The sequence below is a fragment of the Aquarana catesbeiana genome, linkage group LG01 (assembly GCF_042186555.1).
Source record: "Aquarana catesbeiana isolate 2022-GZ linkage group LG01, ASM4218655v1, whole genome shotgun sequence".
Taxonomy (NCBI): Eukaryota; Metazoa; Chordata; class Amphibia; order Anura; family Ranidae; genus Aquarana; species Aquarana catesbeiana.
Window position 1 is genome coordinate 268,293,978 of NC_133324.1, and position 24,585 is coordinate 268,318,562.

Consider the following 24,585-nt stretch of genomic DNA (forward strand, 5'->3'; position numbering starts at 1 on the left):
CTTCCACATCCTGTCAGCATCTGCATCACATGGTGGATGATTACCTCTGGGCCAAAACAGAGATTGAGAGCTTTCCAGCTGACAATCCATTGACTTACTGGGTCATGAGAATAGACCACTGGCCAGAACTTGCCCAGTATGCTATTGAGTTGTTGGGCTTCCCTGCATTCAGCGTGCTTTCAGAACGGGCATTCAGTGCTGCTGGAGGTTTCGTTACTGATCATAGAACGCGGCTCCGTGGACCGCTTGACTTTTATAAAAATGAATCAGTCCTGGACTACCAGCTATGAATCCCCTGATGCCGATGTCACTGATTAAGTCTTTTTGGGATGTGGAATCTCTGCAGGACTTTGAGGCTGCCTAGCTTTGAGGGTGTTCAATCATTTCATCTGGAAGAATGTTTTTGGTATAGGTTTCATGGGCACAATTAACAACCAAAGACCAATTTTTCAGCACCTGTTTGACGGGTGCATATCATTGCAATTTTTTTTGCCTTCATCAAGAGCACCTCTATAGGTTTACAGCGGGAAGGCATCCCCGACACTCAAAGAGTAATTTTTCTGCACCTGTTTGACAGGTGCATATCATTGCAATTTTTTACAGCAAGGCCAATTCTTGCTTTCATTAAGACCCCTTTCACACTGGGGTGTTTTTCAGGCGCTTTCCAGGTGCTTTAGCGTTAAAAAAAGCGCCTGTAATGCGCCTGAAAGAAGCCTAATCTGCAATCCCAACGTGAAAGCCCGAGTGCTTTCACACTGAGACCCCTTTCACACTGAGGCGTTTTTCAGGTGCTTTAGCATCAAAAAAAGCGCATGTAAAGTGCCTGAAAGAAGCCTCCTCTGCAATCCCAATGTAAAAGCCCGAGTGCTTTCACACTGGGGCGCTGAGCTGGCAGGGCGTCAAAAAAAGTCCTGCAAGCAGCTTCAGAATACCTCTATAGGGTTACGGTGGGAAGGAGCCACCGACACCCAAAGACTAATTTTATTGCACCTGTTTGACAGGTGCATATCATTGCAATTGTTTACAGCAAGGCCAATTCTTGCTTTAATCTAGATTACCTCTATAGGGTTACTGTGGGAAAGCGCCACCGACACCAAAAGACCGATTTTTACGCACCCGTTACTTCTATACAAAGTCAAAGTGACACCAGAACGTATCCAAAAAAAACTCTAATCTTGTTTCCAGTGCACTATATTGTGGCCTCATCGTATACACTGACTCCCCAGCTGTTGCTGAGCAAATTAAAGGCAGCTTGCAGGGAAAATGTAATTTTATTTGGCTTTATAAATGCAATTATTGCTGCAGATTCTAGACATGGTACAGATCTGCCACTTGACAGGTAGACTAAGGGGACCACCCAGGCACTATATCGGAAGGAATTTTTCATTTTTACGCTTTCAATTTAAAAATAAAAAAATCACTGCTCATTTAAAAATGAAGTTTTTCACTAATTTTTTTTTTTATTGATACATGTCCCCCAGGGCAGGACCCGGACCCCTATAACCATTGTATACCCAATTACTTGCATATAAGCCTTCACAATTGGCACTTTTGATTTTTGCCGTTCGGGTCCCATTGACTTTAATGGGGTTCGTTATTCAGGTCCGAACTTTCGCGGTGTTCAGAAGTTCTGGTGCGAACCGAACAGGGGTCCGTTCAGCCCATCTATACTTCACAATTATGTGCCACTTTGTGTTGGTCTATCACATAAAATCCAAATAAAATAAACTTACATTGTTGGTTGTAACGTGACAAAATGTGGAAAATTTCAAGGGGTATGAATACTTTTTCAAAGCACTGTAAATATATACAGTCAGGTCCATAAATATTGGGAAATCGACACAATTCTAATATTTTTGGCTCTATACACCACCACAATGGATTTGAAATGAGACAAACAAGATGTGCTTTAACTGCAGACTTTCAGCTTTAATTTGAGGGTATTTACATCCAAATCAGGTGAACGGTGTAGGAATTACAACAGTTTGTATATGTGTCGCCCTCTTTTTAAGGGACCAAAAGTAATGGGACAGATTAACAATCATCCATCAAACTTTCACTTTTTAATACCTGGTTGCAATTCATTTGCAGTCAATTACAGCCTGAAGTATGGAACGCATAGACCTCACCAGCTGGGTTTCATCCCTGGTGATGCTCTGCCAGGCCTCTACTGCAACTGTCTTCAGTTTCTGCTTGTTCTTGTGGCATTTTCCCTTCAGTTTTGTCTTCAGCAAGTGAAATGTATGCTCAATCGGATTCAGGTCAGGTGATTGACTTGGCCATTGCATAACAACCTTGAGTGGACCTTGAGTGGAGAGTGAACAAGTCTGCTTTTTGATTGCTAGGTTGCATTTTTGGGGCTTTTCCTTTTAGCTTTTCAATCACCTTTTCCTGTCACTTTTTAAACAGTTTTTTTTTTTTTTTGCTTCAGACTACCAATTAAGGGGAGTGGTTAATTGCTCACAGGTTCTTGAGGCCTATATATATGCCGAGTGCACGTAGTTCTGCAAGTGCACGTAGGTCTGTGAGTACCTGTGTATTGTCTTGCTGTGTACCTGTGTATTGTCTTGAGTATTAGTTAGCTGTTAGGTAATTTGGACAGGGTATAATCCCCAATCCTCCCTAAATTTAATAGGTACGATGCCCGGTGGGTGTGGATAGGTGACTCTTTGTACATCTTGCTGCATGTATGCATTCTTTGATCATCCAATCGAGGGCTAATACTGAGTGCACATAGGTCTGCAAGTAGCCTGCAAGTGCACGTAGGTCTGCGAGTGCATGTGGGTCTGCGACTGTTCTGTGAGTGCACGTAGGTCTGCGAGTACACGTAGTTCTGCGGCTGTTCTGTGAGTGCACGTAGGTCTGTGAGTACCCGTGTATTGTCTTGTTGTGTACCTGTGTATTGTCTTGAGTATTAGTGTCAGGAAGCTAGCTGTTAGGTAATTTGGACAGGGTATAATCCCCAATCCTCACTAAATTTAATGGGTACGATGCCCGGCGGGTGTGGAGAGGCGACTCTTTGTACATCTTGCTGCATGTATGCGTTCCTTGATCATCCAATCGAGGGCGAATACTGCTGTGCAAAATGTAAGTTTCCCTGGAAGCCCAGGTTCTGAATCTGGGGAAGCAACTGTCAGCACTGAGAAGTTCCTCCATACTAAAGGAGAGCCAGGAACGTACACAGCAGGTGCCGGCAGGGGCCAGCACAGAGGCGGGTGGAGACAAAGAGGTGCAGGCACTAGCAAAGAGTAGATGGGTGACAGTCAGGAAGGGTAGAGGGGGAAGTGCCAGGGAGGCCGATCCAGGACTGGAGCATCCCAATAAGTACGCTCCATTGAGTGACATTGGTGAAACCAGTCAGGGACCAGCACTGCTGGAGCTGAGGGACTCTCCTAGCTGCTGGGGGAAGAACTCCTCCAGTGAGAGTGGGGGGACAGCAAAGGGAAAGGAAAGACAGATTCTGTTGGTAGGGGACTCAATTCTTATGCCCTGTACACACGGTCGGATTTTCCGACGGAAAATGTGCGATCGGAGCGTGTTGTCGGAAATTCCAACCGTGTGTGGGCTCCATCGGACATTTTCCATCGGATTTTCCGACACACAAAGTTTGAGAGCAGGCTATAAAATTTTCCGACAACAAAATCCGATCGCGTCAATTCCGACCGTGTGTGGACAATTCCGACGCACAAAGTGCCACGCACGCTCAGAAGAAATTCCGAGTCGGAACAGCTCGGTCTGGTAAAATTAGTGTTCGGAATGGATATAGCACTTTCGGCAGGCTGCAATGTTAAAAATTGTTTAATGCAGCGCACTCTGTTCTTCTTTATAATGCTAGAAGAATTAAGTTGTTTTGCTGCTGATATTCACACAGACTTCTCACAAACTTCTTTCTTTATTATTTATCATGATTTCATCAATGTATTTTGATTTGTCACATCTGTCAAAAAAGATATATTTTTTGGGGGGTTTGTATTTTTTTCAAGCCTGATCGTGTTTTTATTTTTTATTTTTTACATCCTGAATATTTTTGGGTGTGTTTTGTTTATCAAGTTACCACAACACCATTATTATCTTGTATTATTTAATCTCAAGGAGGTTGCTTGGTGTTGGTGTCTCTTGTTAATTTCACTTTATATTTTTGAAATGTACCTGCCTCCTCACAAACTTTCCTTTTTGAAGGAAAACACACATAGGCGAGTATAATTGAAACAAAAATTTCTTTATTAAAGGATCAGAACCAAACAAAGAGGGAGGCAAAGCTGGAGAAACAGAAATTGGTGAAGTCTTTGGCCCCCAGGGCACACATCAAATCTTTGACAGCAAAATTGGTGGCCTGAGGAGTCCATATCTAAGGGAGTGCAGTCTGGTCCAGAAGTCCTTGAGATCATGAAAGCAGCAGATGACATCTGTGTCCCCAGGCTGTGGTCATACAAGAGCCTACATCTTTTGTCAGACCAGACTGAACCCAGGACATCACTTTCTGGTCTTCCTTCCGCGCTTCCTTCCTGGCTGTGGCTCTGGTGTTGGAGGGGTGGCAGAAGGAGGAGTAGGACCTGGAGGAGGAGGAGGAGGAGGAGGACCTGGAGGAGGAGGACCATGGGTGAGCTGACAAATGTGGGTTTTACATGTGAGTTGGCCCCTCAACCCCTTATTTAGAGCTTCCAGAATTGAAAACTCACATAAGAGTCGTTGGCCCTCCTCCATCTGCATCATTTTGCAGGCAGTTAGCTCTGCAAAATCATCTTCCACACTGTGGGGTGTTCTGAGGGCCTCAGTAGCCTTCCAAAATAGGCCTATTGCAGCCTCCTCCAGGTTACTCCTCTTCCTGCCACTATTTTTTTGAAGGCGGAGGGGGGGGGGCTGTGTATTGGGCAGCCTGCTTGGCCTGGCCACCTCCTGGCTGAGACGTCCCTGTGTATGAAAAAGGGACATGGTTTTTGATTTTGGTTCATCAATCACAATCATAAATTAGTACTCCAAACTAACATAGATTTAACATCATTGATTGGACGACCATAAATATTTTGAAGAATGCTATACCTGGCTCAAGCTGGGCTCCTCCACATGTAGCTGCCTGGAAGGCCCAGGTTGGACATCAGAGGCCTCAGCTGAGGGGGAAGGAAGCGTGTAAGGAAGAGTGGAGAGTGCTGGCCTGGGTTCAGTCTGACCTGACAGAAAATGCAGCCTGTCATAGTACCACAGCCTGGGGACATAAATGTCATCTGCTGCTCCTGATCTCAGGGAATCCTGGACCTTCTTGTGCTCCCTTAGATAAGTACTCCTCATGCCACCAATTAGAATCTTCAAATAGGTGATGTCTGCCGTGGGGATCACCGGCTTCACAAATTGCAGCAAATTATGCAGTGCTTCCTTCCTCTTTGTTTGATTCTTATATTCGGGGTGGTTTATCTGCCACAGACAGGACAGCTCCCTGAACATATCAGTGAAGATTGGCATAAAGTCCTGATCATTGATTAGATCCATTTTCACTGCAAGACACAACACCAGACAAACCCTAATGTCAGCCTAAAGTCTTATAAACTTGTCTAAATACAGGCCTCAATCTAGAAGCAGTATAGGCCCAAATTTAAATCTTACCTTTGTTATCACGATCGGCGCCTCCGATACTCCTTCCTCCGCTCACAGATCGTACGTACTACGCACGCGTGTTACATTTTATATACACTGCGCATGTGTGAAACTCCGCCCACCCCCGATGTTCTTTCTAGTCTATTCCCCGCCCCTTCTCATTCGGCGCAGTGGGGAAGAGCACATGGCGGAGACAGAGCAGGTGTCTGATAATTACACCAACGAGGAGGAGGAAAGCCTGGAGCCTGAAACGTCCCGATCCCGGAAGAGACGATTTAAGGCCTCAAATATGTCCTTTGGGGAGATGTTGGAGATGGTGGACATCCTGAAGAGGACCGACTATGACGGGAAGTATGGACCTTACCCCAACCCCAATGTTAGAAAGGCCAAGATAATGGCGAGAGTGGTCAAAAGTCTGCAGAAGAATTTCGGGGTATGACGATCCAAGGATCAACTCAAGAAGCGGTAATCGGACCTCAAATAAAGGGAGCACAAGCAGTACAGAAGGATCCGGAGAGTGCTGCAAAAAAGTAAGTAGATGTCCTGTGTTGCTATTCTTTATTTTTCTAACATTTGTGCTGCTCCATGTGCTTTTCTTTACTGTTGTACAGTTTAAAATGGCAACTTTCATGTTCATGGCCTCATTATTCGTTCGTATGAAACATTGTTCGTTCGGCATAGAAAACACCATGTTTTAGACATATGCATTTGAATACATTTTTGCTAGCCTACTTCTCGTCAAATAATTTTGGTGTTTAGATGGGTTGGTAACTAGAATGAAATTCAAACTAGATTCTGTGTAAGGAGAGGACACTCAGCAGCTGTTTACACATCTGGACACTGGAGCACTAGTGTGGGACACCAGAACACCCTTTTTATTAGGGGGCCCCACACAGGTGCTCCAGTGTATACTATAGGGGTGTCGCCATCTGTGTAAGGAGAGGACGCTCAGCAGCAGTTTACACATCTGGACACTGGAGCACTAGTGTGGGACACCAGAACACCCTTTTTATTAGGGGGCCCCACACAGGTGCTCCAGTGTATACTATAGGGGTGTCGCCATCTGTGTAAGGAGAGGACACTCAGCAGCTGTTTACACATCTGGACACTGGAGCACTAGTGTGGGACACCGGAACACCCTTTTTATTAGGGGGCCCCACACAGGTGCTCCAGTGTATACTATAGGGGTGTCGCTGTCTGTGAAGCTTCTACAAAACAGGTAAGTATTCAAGCTTGACAAAGTGACCCAAATATTTCTTCATCTTGGAACTCTGCCATAACAGACAATTGTACCCCACTTCCAAGCAATGTTTCATGTTCCTATTTCTGTCATCAAATATCTGTGTGCTATGTATACCTATTTTTTTTTTAACATAGGGGAGAAAAGACTCGGAGGTCACCCCTCATCCGAGGAGACCACAGACCCCCCACCTCATGAAGAAGTGGAAATCCAACAAAGTCAACAGGAGGACGAGGGAGACGTGGTGGAAATAGTCACCACAACAGGTGAGTGTCTGCGACCACAGGCTCAGGTAAGAGATGGATGCCGGCATATTTATAATACATGGTGTGTTTTTGTTTCTATATTTTTAGGTGATCGTGATGTTGTGGATGCAGGACATTTCACCAGTGAGAGTGCCCAGATCCTGATTAGGGAGATCATGGGGTGTAATAGAGACTTGGAAAACATCCAGAAAAACATCAATGATGATAAAAACAAAATGAAGAACATCATTGATGTTTTAGGGAGCATTTAAAACACCTCCAAATCCCTTCCTTTTTTTGTTTTTTGAATCGAAAAATTTTTCAGATTTTTGGACATATTCGAGAAAAGCCAAATTTTGAAGATGCACACAGTGTGTCAACATGTGCTATCTGCCATCACGGGAGATCAATGTATGCCTTCAATTTCTACAAAAGTTGAACTTTCTAAGTTCCAGATTTGTGTCTTTCTTGTTTGTTTGAAACATGCCTGTTTTACTTTAAATGGACATTTCTACTTTTATTAATGTGACCCAAAAAATTGTTACAAAATAAACATGTTGGTTTGTTTTAAAAACCTTTTATAAATGCACATGTGATTGTGCTAGTATTAAAAAGATTAATACTCAAGAATGTGTGGATTATTGTTTCAATGCTCCTAAAATTTAGTTGTGGTAAAATTGGTGGTTTCTGTGACAATGGGGGTTATTTCCTAAGGGCAAATCCACTTTGCACTACAAGTGCAGTTTCAGTGCAGTCTCAAGTGCACTTGTGGAGCAAAGTGTATTTTCCTTTAGTAAATAACACCCAACAGTGCTTTTTAAGGTTACACAATCAGGCCATTTTCAGGGCTCCCCACATTTCTGTCAGGGTCAGCTAAAAGAAACACAAGCAGTAAATGTCACCAAAGATTTTAGTAGTTAAAATTTTTTGTTTATTTGAAAAATGTATCAGACATTGTCTGGCATATTGATGGCCCCCCTAACCGCAAAGTAATCAAGGTATCTAAGAGGGCACTCAGGGGGGGCAAGCCAGGATGGTCAGCCTCAAGAGCCGTCAGGGTTGGTTCATTTACTTGAATTCCGGCCTCAGGCCCAACTGAGGCAGCATAGTTGGCAGAATTTCGCCTTAAAAAGTTGTGTAGAACACAGCATGCCAGGATGATATGATTCAGTTTATACTCTGCCATATGTATGGGTATAAGAAATAGGCGGAACTGGCTGGCCATGATTCCAAATGTGTTCTCCACCACTCTTCTGGCTCTGGCCAGCCGGTAATTAAAAACCCTCTGGTCCGGGGTGAGGGTCCTCATAGGGAATGGCCGCATAAGATGGTCCCCCAGCGTAAATGCTTCATCTGCAACGAAGATGAATGGGAGTCCTTCCACATTGTCTTCTGGAGGTGGCAAGTCCAAGCTGCCATTCTGGAGACACCTGTAGAACTCCATCTGGGCAATGATTCCACCATCGGACATCCGGCCATTCTTCCCCACGTCCACATACAGGAACTCGTAAGTAGCTGACACCACCACCAACATCACAATACTATTGAACCCCTTGTAGTTGTAATAGTATGACCCAGAGTTGATTGGTGGGACGATGTGGACGTGTTTCCCACTATTGGCAGCCCACTGGACAGGTAAGAAGTGTCATAATACAAAGAGATAAATACACACTGTACACATTTTAGCACATTTTTACATTCTGCTATTACCTATCAAGATAATAATAGGATACCAAAACTTTAAATAGTACCATTTGAAAGTATTCAGGCAGGCCCTTGCACTACATGCTTTGGGGAATTCATCCATAAATCTGACCACTAAAGAGGTAGGTATAGTGTGTATGGGTCTGGCAAAGTCAGCAGATAGAGAATTGTTATCAGCTGAGTTAGCAGTTGGGGGGAGGGAGGGTTCAAAATTATTTTGCGACACCAAAAAAAAGCCTCTGGCACTCTGCCAGAATTTCAAACACACATCACAATTTTTGAAATTTTAGGGGGTTTTTAGGGTAAAGCACTACTATGGAGCTGACAAAATACATTGTTAAGTGACTATACGAGGTGAATATAGGCCCAGGAGAGCATGCTGGGAAAGTAAGTGAAGGCATGATATGATATGCATGAAGGACAAAAAAAAATACCTAAAATTACAGCATGCATGAGGACAAAGGGGACATTCACAGCATATTACAATCATGGTAATTAGGCAATGAGGAAAGAAATACAATATTATTATTATTATTATTATTATTATTCAGGATTTATATAGCGCCAACAGTTTACGCAGCGCTTTACAATATAAAAGGGAGACAATACAGTTATAATACAATACAATAGGATTAAGAGGGCCCTGCTCAGAAGAGCTTACAATCTAATAGGGTGGGGCAAGTGGTACAAAAGGTTGTAACTGTGGGGAATGAGCTGGTGGAAGTGGTAGGAGATTAGTTGGAGACATGATAGGCTTTCCTGAAGAGATGAGTTTTCAGGGATTGCCTGAAGGTAGCAAGAGTAGGGGATAGCCGGATAGATGGAGGTAGCGAGTTCCAGAGGATGGGAGAGGCTCTGGAGAAATCCTGGAGACGAGCATGGGAGGAAGAGATGAGAGAGCTTGAAAGCAGGAGGTCTTGAGAAGAGCGGAGGGGTCGATTTGGGCGATATTTGGAGACAAGATTAGTGATGTAGCTTGGGGCAGAGTTGTGAATGGCTTTGTATGTTGTGGTTAGAATTTTGAATTTAATTCGCTGGGTGATTGGGAGCCAGTGTAGGGATTGAAGTAGAGGGTTGGCAGACACTGAGCGGTTGGTAAGGTGGATAAGTCTGGCAGCAGCATTCATGATAGACTGAAGAGGGGATAGCCTATGGAGCGGTAGGCCAATGAGAAGGGAGTTGCAATAGTCAAGGCGAGAGATAACAAGGGAGTGAATGAGGAGCTTGGTGGTTTCATTTGTTAAAAAAGGGCGAATTTTAGAGATGTTACGGAGGTGAATTCTACAAACTTTTGACAGCGATTGGATTTGAGGCTGAAATGACAAGTCAGAGTCTAGGATTACACCTAGTACCCTGGCGTGAGGGGAGGGACTGATGGTTGCATTGTTGATTTTGATGGAAAAGTCATGGAGGGGGGCACGGGCAGGGGGGAATATTAATAGCTCAGTTTTAGAGAGATTTAGTTTAAGGAAGTGGTGCGACATCCATGCTGATATGTCAGTTAGTAAGTTAGTAATGCGAGAGGAGACTGAAGGAGTGAGGTGAGGAGTAGACAGATAGATTTGGGTGTCATCAGCGTATAAGTGGTATATATTAACAAACATTATATACAATAAAATGTGATATTAAAGGATAAAAATCTTACCTTAATATACTCCTTCTGCAGGACCTGAATGATGGCAGAACAGGTCCCAGGGATAATGATCCCCAGAGCCTGGGGGGAGATGCCTGTCCTGCAGGCTTCTCCCCGTCGCCAAGTACCGCAGGGTGATGGATTGCCTCATGCAGGTATCCTGCCTGCTGATATAGGGGGTCAGCAAAGCCAACAAACGGTGAAATACGGGGTCCGTCATCCAGAGAAAGTTCCTGAAATCATCAGGATTATTCTCACGGATCTCACGGAGCAAAGGCATGTGACAGAACGGTCGGCTGCTCAGAACGAAGTAACAGAACGCACTGAAGAACAGCAAGGCCTGTGAAGAACGACCTAAAAAACAGTAATGCACGAACAAGAACACAATGACAAAGTCACACGTAACTCACTGCACGCACTGAAGACCAGATACAAACCCACAAGCACAAACTGAACAGCAGAAAATGATCTGAAAACCACAAGTCTGAAAAAGCGTGAATCGTCTCTCACCAAAGTTTTACTAACACGAGATTAGCAAAAGGAGCCCAAAGGGTGCCGCCAGAAAGGCAGAGGGAGATTAGGGAAGTAAACAAGTGGCTGAAGAGCTGGTGTAGTAAGGAGGGGTTTGGGTTCCTGGAGGACTGGGCCGACTTCTCAGTCGATAACCGGTATTATAGAAAGGAAGGACTGCACCTAAATGAGGAGGGTGTAGATCTGCTGGGAATGAAGATGGCCAAAAAATTAGAGGGGTTTTTAAACTAGGCGATGGGAGGGAGGGTCCCGAGGTAAAGATAGTCAGCGCGGAAGATATTCCAGAGGGTAGTATTGGGGGCATTACTGGTAGGTTGACCAAAGCACAAAAACACAAGGTAAGTATAGTAGCAAGTCCTAGTTGCAATCTCGAAACACCCAATACGAGGACAATATGCGACCGGTCTAAACTATGTGGCATGTTCACCAATGCCAGGGGCATGGCAGACAAGATGGGTGAACTAGAGATACTGTTGTATGAGGAGGATTTGGATTTTGTGGGAATTTCAGAGACCTGGTTCAACAGCTCTCATGATTGGCTGGCAAACATTCAAGGGTATACCCTTTACCGCAAGGATAGAGAGGGTAAAAAAGGGGGAGGGGTATGGCTATATATCAAGAATAATGTAAAAGTGAATGTGAGAGATGACATCACTGAGAGAGCTAGGGAGGAGGTGGAATCCTTATGGGTAGAGCTCCAAAGGGATGAAGCTAAGGGGAAAATAACACTGGGAGTATGCTATAGGCCCCCTAACCTGAGGGAGGAAGTGGAGACAGATCTCCTATCACAATTTGGATTAGCAGTAAGAATGGGAAGTGTTATCAAAATGGGGGATTTTAATTATCCAGACATAGACTGGGTGGAGGGAACCGCACATTCATTTAAGGCTCACCAGTTCCTTAATGTCTTGCAGGACAATTCTATTGGTCAGATGGTAGACGCACCAACTAGAAATAAAACATTACTGGATCTACTGATTACCAACAATACAGACCTGATTATGGATGTAGAAATACGGGGCAATTTAGGTAACAGCGATCACAGGTCAATTCGTTTCAGTATAAATCACACAAATAGGAAACATAAAGGGAATACAAAGACACCGAATTTCAAAAGAGCCAACTTCCCTAAACTACAAACCTTGCCAAAAGGCATAAATTGGGATAAAATATTAGGAGAAAGGAACACGGAGGAGAGATGGGTTTGCTTTAAGAGCATATTAAATAAGGGCATTAGCCAATGCATCCCATTGCGTAATAAATTTAAAAGAGTGAACAAAAGTCCTGGATGGCTTAACTCCAATGTAAAAATGCATATAAAAGCAAAGGAGAAGGCCTTCAAAACATACAAGGTTGAGGGATCATCCTCAGCATTCAGACTTTATAAAGAATGCAACAAGAAATGTAATGGTGCAATTAGGATGGCTAAGATAGAACATGAAAAACACATAGCGGAGGAGAGCAAAAAAATCCCAAGAAATTCTTTAAGTATGTAAACGGTAAAAAAGGGAGGACAGACCATATTGGCACCATAAAGAATGAGGAAGGACATCTGCTTACAAAGGATGGGGAAATGGCGAAGGTATTGAATTTATTCTTCTCCTCAGTCTTCACGAGTGAATCAGGGGGCTTCAGTAACCAAAACTGCAGTGTTTATCCTCATGACACAACACAGGAAGCACCTCCATGGTTAACAGAGGACAGAATTAAAATTAGACTTGAGAAACTTAAGATTAATAAATCACCGGGACCAGATGGCTTGCATCCGAGGGTACTTAGGGAACTCAGTCAAGTGACTGCCAGACCGTTGTTCCTAATTTTTACAGACAGTCTACTGACTGGAATGGTACTAGCTGATTGGAAAAAAGCCAATGTAGCACCAATATTTAAAAAGGGCCCAAAATATATCCCTGGGAATTACAGACCAGTTAGCCTAACATCAATAGTATGTAAACTCTTGGAGGGGATGATAAGGGACTATATACAATATTTTAGTAATGATAACGGTATCATTAGCAGTAATCAGCATGGATTCATGAAGAATCATTCTTGCCAAACCAATCTACTAACCTTCTATGAGGAGGTGAGTTGCCATCTAGATAAAGGAAGGCCCGTAGACATGGTGTATCTGGATTTTGCAAAAGCATTTGACACAGTTCCCCATAAACCTTTACTAAGGTCCGTTGGCATGGACCATAGGGTGAGTACATGGATTGAAAACTGGCTACAAGGGCGAGTTCAGAGGGTGGTGATAAATGGGGAGTACTCGGAATGGTCAGGGGTGGGTAGTGGGGTTACCCAGGGTTCTGTGCTGGGACCAATCCTATTTAATTTGTTCATAAACGACCTGGAGGATGGGATAAACTGTTCAATCTCTGTATTTGCAGACGATACTAAGCAGGGCAATAACTTCTCCGCAGGATGTGAAAACCTTGCAAAAAGATCTGAACAAATTAATGGGGTGGGCAACTACATGGCAAATGAGGTTCAATGTAGAAAAATGTAAAATAATGCATTTGGGTGGCAAAAATATGAATGCAATCTATACACTGGAGGGAGAACCTCTGGGGGAATCTAGGATGGAAAAGGACCTGGGGGTCCTAGTAGATGATAGGCTCAGCAATGGCATGCAATGCTATGCTGCTGCTAACAAAGCAAACAGAATATTGGCATGCATTAAAAAGGGGATCAACTCCAGAGATAAAACGATAATTCTCCCACTCTACAAGACTCTGGTCTTGCCTCACCTAGAGTATGCTGTCCAGTTCTGGGCACCAGTCCTCAGGAAGGATGTACTGGAAATGGAGCGAGTACAAAGAAGGGCAACAAAGCTAATAAAGGGTCTGGAGGATCTTAGTTATGAGGAAAGGTTGCAAGCACTGAACTTATTCTCTCTGGAGAAGAGACGCTTGAGAGGGCATATGATTTCAATATACAAATACCGTACTGGTGACCCTACAATAGAAATAAAACTTTTTCGCAAAAGAGAGTTTAACAAGACTCGTGGCCACTCATTAAAATTAGAAGAAAAGAGGTTTAACCTTAAACTACGTAGAGGGTTCTTTACTGTAAGAGCGGCAAGGATGTGGAATTCCCTTCCACAGGCGGTGGTCTCAGCGGGGAGCATCGATAGCTTCAAGAAACTATTAGATAAGCACCTGAATGACCGCAACATACAGGGATATACAATGTAATACTGACACATAATCACACATAGGTTGGACTTGATGCACTTGTGTCTTTTTTCAACCTCACCTACTATGTAACTATGTAACATTCCACTTCTTTCCCTTAAAAAAACTCTTTAGTTGCTTTTGCAGTATGCTTCGGGTCATTGTCCATCTGCACTGTGAAGCACCGTTCAATGAGTTTCAAAGCATTTTGCTGAATATGAGCAGATAATATTGCCCAAAACACTTCAGAATTCATCCTGCTGCTTTTGTCAGCAGTCACATCAATAAATACAAGAGAACCAGTTTCATTGACAGCCATACATGCCCACGCAATGACACTACCACCACCATGCTTCACTGATGAGGTGTTATGCTTTGGATCATGAGCAGTTCCTTTCCTTCTCCATACTCTTCTTTTCCCATCACTCTGGTACAAGTTGATCTTGGTCTCATCTGTCCATAGGATGTTGTTCCAGAACTGTGAAGACTTTTTTAGATGTTGTTTGGCAAACTCTAATCTGGTCTTCCTGTTTTTGAGGAGAGAGAGAGAGAGGGAGAGAGAAGGGGAGAGAGGGAGAGGGAGAGAGGGCGAGAGAGGGGGAGAGGGAGAGAGGAAGAGAGAGGGGGAGAGGGAGGGAGAGAGGGAGAGAGAGAGGGGGAGAGAGAGGGAGAGGGGGAGAGAGAGAGGGAGAGGGGGAGAGAGAGAGGGAGAGGGGGAGAGAGAGAGGGGGAGTGTTTTGATGAAAAGAGGGATGGTCCTATCATATGTTTGTCAGATGCAAAAAGGTATAACAACCATATTGCCCATGCCCATACCTGTTTTTAAGCTGGAACATGGTGAAATGGAACTCTGCAACCTACACCGCTGGCCCTGAACTTGATGCTCACTACTGTCACCTGTAAACACAGCTTCTGTGTTTCAAAGTGACAGTGCTTCTCTCTGGGAGGCTGCAATGAGCCCTCCCTACCCTGGCACATCCCTATAAGAGCAGAGGAGGGGGTGGGGGATGCACACAGTCACACTAGTCTGGCAGCAGCAACTACTCAAGCCTGTACTTGCCCTGCAGCCCGCACTCTCCACTCTCCTACCAAGGCAAGCTGTAGCTGCTTCCTATCAGGCACTGTCAAGGAGGGGAATTTGAAGGTGGGGAGAGAACTCCAGATTAAAAATAATAAACAATACTGTCCATATAGACACTATAGATCATATACAGTATATAGTGATGATCCAACTGCATAGAAGAAATCCCAGCGCTGTCTCCATTTTCAGAAAAGGATCCACATAGCACCACAGTGATACAGCCACTTTCCAAACAGCAATGACCCTCAAACTAAAGTTAAGTATAAAGTTGTCATTCATGTTCAATTAATATTCCACTCCAAGCACAATAAAGCTGCTCTCCGGGCTTTTATCAATGGAGGCACCAGGATCCAGATTTAACCAGCCAGGTGTTAGGCAGAAATCCACAGGCAGAAAATTATCCACAACACCCAGCATTCACACATGCAGTGTTCACTTGTCTTGCCAAGAATGAAATTGTACCTCATAAGAGCATAAAACACAGTTTAACACAATGTAACACAATTTAAAATAGCTTTATTGTTGAATTAATCCTATTTATATAAATATATTTAAATGCGCATTGGATAACCCACAAAATGGCTGCAGCGTACGGCGTGATGGCATCATAAGTCATGTTCATGACTGTCAATCTCTAACTAGCATGCCCCTTGCATCAGTGCCTTGTCAGCACACTGAGTGGACTTTCTACAGAGAGTTGATATGTGGTAACTCACCTTGGTCCATAGAGATGTCGTGTGCTTGCATAAACAGAAAAAAAAAACAGAAAAAGTAGTGTTCATTTATGCTTATTTAAATTGAAAAGTGTCTATGATCCACTACAGTCTCCATGGTGATCAATAAACTACAATCACCAAAATGATAAATGCATAGTGAGCTCACTCATACTTGCTACCCCTATCTGCCACAGCCCTCGTTTACAAAACCAAAAGTTGCTTCAGGCAACTCTAAAATTGTTGACTGCCTATTGTATATGATTACTAGCATTAGCAGATTTCTCAAAAAACAGATGTGTAGTTTTATCAAGACTACATTTTCACAGCTATACTCATCTTATGCCGAGATCATTTTTATTCTCCTCTGAATGGCCTTTATATGGAAACAATGGGTAAACTGCAGTTTTGTCTGCTCTGCCAGTTTTATATCATTTTTGTTTAATGTCACATAATAAACTTGATTTATTATTGTACTTTATGCCAAAAGAGTGCCTGTACCTGATTGCACATTATTGTGGTCTTGGGTCCATCCATTTACAAGTGAGTATACTGTATTACTTTCGCTGTCACAAGCTCATTTTAATCAATCAGTAAATAAATTTAGCAAATTATTTGTTTTATTGCTGTTTTTTTCCCCCTCCCTGTCAAATTTGTTTATTGTTTTGAATAAAATAAAGGCAAACAATCTGAATTTTACAAAGATTGTGGTACATAGTCAAAGGGTAACAAACTAATTACTTCAATTGGAAAGAGACAAATAAAAATTGAAATGCAATATCGCACTATTATCAAATAGATCGTCAAAGTCAAATGTCAAAAATGTCATATAATTGAAAAGAAAGAGAAAGGTAGATTGTTGACTGTCAGTCTGATTAAAAACAAGGTGATTTACAAGTCAGTAAAGCAAAAGTACATTTCAGTGGGTCTGGAGAGCAACCCTGTGAGTACCACATAAGAACTGATAAAAGGGTAAGGGTCATAAAAAAGAGTAAGAGAATAGAAGAAGTAAAGAAAAGGGAAATAATACAGCGGGAAAAAAAGGGTAAATTTGATAGCGGTAATGCGGTTTCAACCAATTGAAGGGTGATGAATGGGTAAATGAAATATTATTACCATGGCAATAGTAAAGTGTCATCAAAGTAAGGAAGTAAACAATGTTTAACCCAAGGTAACCAAAGTTTTTGAAATTTGCAGATCCGATCACTCTCAATTGCTTCCATTTTAGCATGAACAAGGGCTTTACTGGTTCTGTGAATGGTTTTGCCTACAATCAGATTTTGAGTTTTCCATGCCTTAGCTATGGTTTGTTTTGCGGCTGCTAAGACCTGTAAAAGAAGGCAAAATTGATTCTGTGAAATTCCGTCTGGTTTTAGATTCAAAAGAGCTATAGCATTATTAGGTTGTATGGAAGTTTTGAATACTTTAGAAGCTGAATCAAAAACTGCTTTCCAAAATTTTTGGGAAATTGGACAATCCCACCATATATGGAGTTAGGTGCCAGGATCTGAACAGCCGCGAAAACAAGCTGCAGGGTAATCTGGAGCATATTTCGCTATCCTAGCAGGAACTAAATACCAATGAGAAAGCACCTTATAATTTGTTTCCACAGCAACAACATTAGAGAAAGCAGATTTAGTGGCTAACCATATACTGGACCATTCAGTATCACTGAATAAGCGGTTTAGATCTTGCACCCTTTTAGAAACATGGGGGGGGGGCTAGTATCAAAACTAGCTAGAACTTGTTTATAAAGAATGGAAACAAGGCCTCTGATATGTGGGACATAATTATATATATGCTTAAAACGCAACATCTGGGAAAACAGAGTGCCTGATTGTAGGTATGGTTGGAAAAAAAATGTAATCTGTAAATAACGGAATCGATCCGATTGGGGAAGTCCATAAGTTTCACATAGAGTAGGAAAGGAGTGTAAAGAAGATGCAAATACAAATTTATATAATCTAAGGCCTCTTTCTCACGGGGCGGATCAGTGATGATCCGCCCCGTGAACATCCGCTGGCTCAGCGGGGATCGCTCCGCCGATCCCCGCTGAGCAGGAAGATGACAGGTGCATCGCTGCACACTGTGCAGCGACGCACCTGTCAGAGCGCCACTCTCCCCTATGGGGGGATCGGATGACGACGGACCGTAGTGTCCGTCGTCACCCGATCCGATCCGAAAACGGATGGAAAAGTAGGTTTTTCCTCCGTTACACTTTTCGGATCGGAGCGGGGTCGGATGTCAGCGGACATGTCACCGCTGACATCCGACGCTCCATAGGGATGAATGTATGTCCGTTTTTCATCCGAAAACGGAAGGATGAAAAACGGACATACGGATCGTCCATGTGAAAGAGGCCTAAATAGATTAGCTGCACTCCACACAATAAAGGAATTAGGGGAAATCCAGGAAAGGTAAAAGGCAGGGTTTTTAATAAAAGGAAGAAGTGGTATAAGGGGCAATTGATGGCTGAGAGTGGTTTTGAATCTATCCCAGATGAATAAAGAGTGTTTTGTGATAGGATTGCGGATAGAGGTACAATCAACTGGACGTAACCATAACTTATTGGCTACCGAGATAGGGTCACAGTCAACAGATTCAATTGCCACACATAGCGGAACTTCCTTTACTGCATGGTATTTAGGTAAATGTGCAAGGTGAGCTGCATGATAATAGGCAGAAATATTGGGGAGACCTAAGTCTCCACGTTGTTGTGGAAGGCAAAGAGTGGATTTAGAGCTACTGGGGTTTAGCTGTGCCCCAGATAAAGGAGATAATTCTATGCTGAATAAGTCGTAAGAAATGGGATGGTACTGAAATGTGCAGGACTCTAAAAAGGTACAAGAATTTGGGTAAAATAGCCATCTTGATTACATTAATTTTGCCTATTAAGGATAAAGAGATATGCCCCGTACACACGGTCGGACTTTGTTCGGACATTCCGACAACAGAATCCTAGGATTTTTTCCGACGGATGTTGGCTCAAACTTGTCTTGCATACACACGGTCACACAAAGTTGTCGGAAAATCCGATCGTTCTAAACGCGGTGACGTAAAACACATACGTCGGGACTATAAACGGGGCAGTGGCCAATAGCTTTCATCTCTTTATTTATTCTGAGCATGCGTGGCACTTTGTCCGTCGGATTTGTGTACACACGATCGAAATTTCCGACAACGGATTTTGTTGTCAGAAAATTTTATATCCTACTCTCAAACTTTGTGTGTCGGAAAATCCGATGGAAAATGTGTGATGGAGCCTACACACGGTCGGAATTTCCGACAACAAGGTCCTATCACACATTTTCCGTCGGAAAATCCGACCGTGTGTACGGGGCAATAGAGGACTATTGTGTTAACAATTCGGTAACCTGCTTCAGTAACAGAGGGAAGTTAGCTGAATATAAATCTGTTATTTTAGCAGTATGTTGTATTCCTAGGTATGGGAGTTGATGTGGTGTTCATGCAAAGGGCAGCGAGTTTTTAGCAAGTGGAAGTTCAGCAGGAGATAGGGAGATGTTGAGTGCAGTGGATTTTGGGTAATTAACTGTCAGATCTGAAATGTGTGAAAAATGGTCTAAGATAGAAAGGAGATCAGGTGCTGTGATATTGGGGGAGGTCATAAAGAGTAAGATATCATCAGCAAAAAGGCAAACTTTATGATGATATCCGCCTAATTCAATACCTCAAATGTTTAGGTCCGAGCTAATCAATTGGGCAAGTGGCTCGATGATGAGAGCAAAAAGAAGTGTGGAAAGAGGGCATCCTTGACGGGTGCCACTTCCAATAGGGAACAGGTCAGATTTAAAACCGGCATATTTTATATATGCTTTTGGTTTATCGTGTAAGGATTAAATCCACTTCAAGAAATGGGATCCAAACCCCTATTTTTGAAGAGTGTACTGAAGATTGGACCATAAGACTGTGTCAAAAGTTTTTCTAATATCGGGGGAAAGAAAACATGCTGGTAAACGTCTATAATTGGCTGCATGAGCAAGTAACAAAGCTCTGCGGGCAATGTCACCTGCTTGGTGTAAGGAGATAAACCCAACTTGATCATGATGAATACGTTCACCTATCACCTGATGTAAATGAATTACTAGTATTTTGGCTAAAAGTTTTATGTCAAGGAGGTTGTATCAGATTTAGGTTTAGGTAACATAGAGATTATAGCCATTAAAGATTCTGAATGAAACGAGTGTCACTTCAGCAATGAATTAAAGGCTTCAGTCAGGATAGGAGTTAAAATATCAGAAAACTTCTTGTAATAAGAAGCTGAAAACCCATCTGGGCCAAGACGCTTATAATGTTTTAAAGCTTTGATAGCCATACTAACTTCCGCTGCAGAAATTGGGCACTCAAGTCTTTCGCGATGAGTATGGGAAAGTGTTGGAAGTGTGATGTGGGAAAAAAGGGCATCAGCAGCTGTGTGATCAAAATTATAGTTTGAAGAGTATAATTTAGAAGATTTGAGCAAGAGGTGTGTAAAATTTTAACAGGATTACTTGTATAATTATCTTGATTTAGCTTAAGTCGCACAGATGATGTGGGTTTATGCAGTGAACACAAGGTTCGAGCTAATAGGGTATTAGGTTTGTTTGTCTTGACATAATAGAGGTGTTGCGATTTGCTTAAAGGTTTATCTGCAGAGTTGGTAAGAAACAAGTCAAACTCTAAAGTTATCAAGTTAAGCTTTAGTGGAGGGGGAGAGAGAGTCTTGAAATGCGTTATGACAAGAATTAAAATCAGTTTCTAATTTTTGGTGGAGGAGTTTGCGCTCACGTATGAGAAATGATGCCTGTCGCATAAGGGATTACAGGTTTATGGGCTCCCCATAGAGTGAGTGGCGAAATGTTATTAGTGAGATAGTCAGTGAGGGTGAGCTTGATATCTGAGTGGGATGGGTGAGTTAAAATCGAATCGTTTATACCCCAGGATGTATCTCGTGCTTTTAGGACAAGGGAGGAGATGGTAGTACAAACTGCACTATGATCAGACCAGGTAAAGGGTATAATGATCGAGCAAAAGACTTCTGGTGCCATATCTATATTTAGGAAAATATGATCAATCCTAGAGAATGATTTATGTGGATGAGAGTAGTAGGTAAAGTGTCTGCAAGCTGGGTTTAGCTTATGCCAGGAGTCAAACAAGTTAAATTTAGAAAGAAGTTGTTGAAATGAAAGTTTAGAAGGTCTGGAAGTGGGACAGGGTGGGGATTTATCTAAAAAAGGAAAGGGGACTTGGTTTAAATCTCAACATCTCTCACAGTACCTTATTTATGGGTATCAACTACGTGGAAAAGATGGGAAAGAAAAGAGGTTGGGTGTTTATTAGGAGCATAATATGATACTATGGTACCGCTACATCCGGAATTTCAGATGTTGGTTCAAATGGTGTTGTACGGTGGAAAGCTATGAGAACCCCTCGTTGTTTAGTAGCTGCTGACGCTGTAAATACTTGTGGATAAGAGGTACTAAAAATGTAGGGGGTGGCTTGAGCTGTAAAATGAGTCTTTTGTAGATGAAGAATATGAATTTTGGCTGCAGCAAAAGAGCAAAATGCCTTGGTATGTTTATGTGGTATATTAAGACCTTGGACATTTAAAGTGGAGGTCCACCAGAAAAAAAAAAAAAAATAGCACCAAAAAATCCCTAAAAAATTGGAGGAAAGAAAAAAAAATTTAAACTCACCTGAAATGGCTGTTGCTAGGCAGTGTTCCTAATCTGCCTCTTCCTACGCCGCGGTGATGTTCTGTCTTCTCCTCCCCGCGTTGTCTTCTGGGTAATGGGGTGCGGTGTGTTATGGGAACTGTGTGTGTCCCACAACACATCGCGTCCCATTCACAAAGTGCTGCGCGACTCACGCATGCGCAGTAGGAAACGGGCAGTGAAGCCGTAAGGCTCCACTGCCTGTTTCCCTTAGTTAGGATGGCGGTGCCGGGACCCAAGAGCTGAGGGATGGGTCAGCCTCGGGCGGCCGACATTGCGGGCACCCAGAACAGGTAAGTGTACTTATTTAAAGTCAGCAGCTACAGTATTTGTAGCTGCTGACTTTTACATTTTTTTTTCCATCCGGAACCCTGCTTTAAGGTCAACACATTTAGGGGGGCCATAATAATGATGTTAGGAACTGAATAACAGATGATTTAACGATATATAATGGGACTGCAACTACCTCAGGAAAAGAAGTAGAAAAAAAAAAAGGAATAGAAGAAAAGAAGGACAACTAGCTCTCATAGAGCAAATGTATTTAAAATTTGCAATATGGTATAGAGAGCAAAGGACAAAACACAATGGTATACTGGAGGAGCGACAAGCGGTCTATCAGAGGCCAAAGGGCTACAGTCCGATACCCACATCATTTTAATGGGGATCTGAGGGTAGCTAACTGGGGGCGCAAAGACACCTCCAAAGGGAGTACTGCCAACAATAAAAATATAATACATATAGAAAGTTGATAACTAGGTCCCAGTATTTTCCATACCCTAAAATGTGCTATAAAAGCCCAAGAGGGGGGGCGTAGATATTAGGGTAAGGAGCAACCACGTAACATAAAGCATCAAATATAACCATAAAAACAAATAATAGCACAAAGCTATGTAATAAAGTAAAGCTGGTAGCATACTGCTATCAGTAAATGGGAAACCAGCAGTTGAAGTATATGAGTCAAATAACAGTTATGTACTTGCAAAAAGCAAGATAGAACAAATAAAGCACGATAACTTTCTAGCCATCTGAATGACTAGATGGGCCAGGTATATTGACAATTGGCATTGGATCAAGAACAGAAGATGATCAGTTCATAAAGTCTTCAGGAACTGGTGTAGGAAAAGCAAAACGACCATGCTTTGATTGCCCCTGGCGACTTCTTTAACTTCCATTAGCTGCTGGTTTTTGCAGAGAGTGGGAGGCTGATTGACTTCGCATGTTATCTTGGTTGAGAGGGCATTCTAAAAGCTGCAAGTAAGACTAAAGTTCTTCAGCAGATCGGCAGACATATTTAGAGCCTTGTTGCGTGAAACAAATTGAAAACGGGAAACCCCATTGATATGCGATTTGCTGTCGCTGTAGAACTTGGAGAAGCGGCTTCAAAGCCCATCTTTTAGAAATAGTGAGTTGGGAGAAGTCAGCAAATAGCTGATAAGTATGTCGGAAGGTCATATGAAAGGTCAGCATATCTTTCATTCTAGCTGCAGCCAGGAGTTTTTCTTTGGTGCGAAAATAGTGAAATTTGGCTATTATATCGCACGGCGGTACATATGCTTTACGTAGTGTGAGGGTTCTATGAACCCTGTCCATTTCAATTCATTCGACTGGTATAGATGGCTGTAGTTCTTGAAATAGGGCCAACATGGTAGCTTGTAAATTAATGACAGATTAACCGCTTGCCGACCAGCCGCCACAGTTGTACTGCAGCAACATGGCTCAGCTGCGCGAATCACTGTTATGTAATGTCGCTTTCTTTTTTGGCCACTAGGGGCACACATGCGCCGCCGGAGCCCATTGCGAGTGCCCAGTGGTTGCGATGACTGCCGGGCTCCCGCGATCACTCGTGACACGGCGAGAACCGGGATCTCTGTGTGTAAACACAGAGATCCCGGTTCTCTGAGGGGAGAAGAGACTGATCATGTGTTCATACAAAGTATGAACACCGATCTGTCTCTTCCATCAGCAAGTCCCATCCCCCCTTCAGTTAGAAGACAAACTAGGGAACACAGTTAACCCCTTGATCACCCCCTAGTGTTAACCCCTTCACTGCCAGTGACATTTTTACAGTAATCAGGGCATTTTTATAGCACTGATCGCTGTATAAATGCTAATGGTCCCAAAATTGTGTCAAAATTGTCCCATGTGTCCGCCATAATGTTGCAGTCACAATAAAAATCACAGATCACTGCCATTACTAGTAAAAAAATAATAATAATAGTAAAAATGCTATAAATCTATCCCCTATTTTGTAGACGCTATAACTTTTGGTCAATCAATCAATATACGCTTATTGCGATTTTTATTACCAAAAATATGTAGAAGAATACATATCGGCCTAAACTGAGAAAAAATTTGCTTTTAAAAAAAAAAATGGGGATATTTATTATAGCAAAAAGTACAAAATATTGTGTTTTTTTCAAAACTGTTGCTCTTTTTTTGTTTATAGCGCAAAAAATAAAAAACACAGAGGTGATCAAATATCACCAAAAGAAAGCTCTATTTGTGGGAAAAAAAGCATGTCAATTTTGTTTGGGTACAACGTTGCATGTCCGCGCAATTGTCAGTTAAAGCGACGCATTGCCGAATCGCAAAAAATGGCCCGGTCATTCAGCAGCCAAATCTTCTGGGGCTGAAGTGGTTAAGGAATCCCACAAATATGTATGTTAGAACTCCGGGCCCTATTTTCATAATCTCCTAACCAGGATTGGAGGACTACATTTTCAATTTCAGTCATATAAGCTAGTGTACTATTTTCCAGTTCATCAACCTTTAACCTTAAGGTTAGCAGTGCGTTGGCCCAATTCTCTGATTTCCCTAGTCAGACTGTCTGTAGAATGATCTGAAGTTTGTTTAAAGGCTTTGTGAAGCATTTTCTCAAATTGCCTCAGTACAGTAGAATGTGCAGGATCTGTAAAAGATGTCAATTGTGGCGCTTGTGTTGATGAGTCAGATTCCTCCTGTGTTA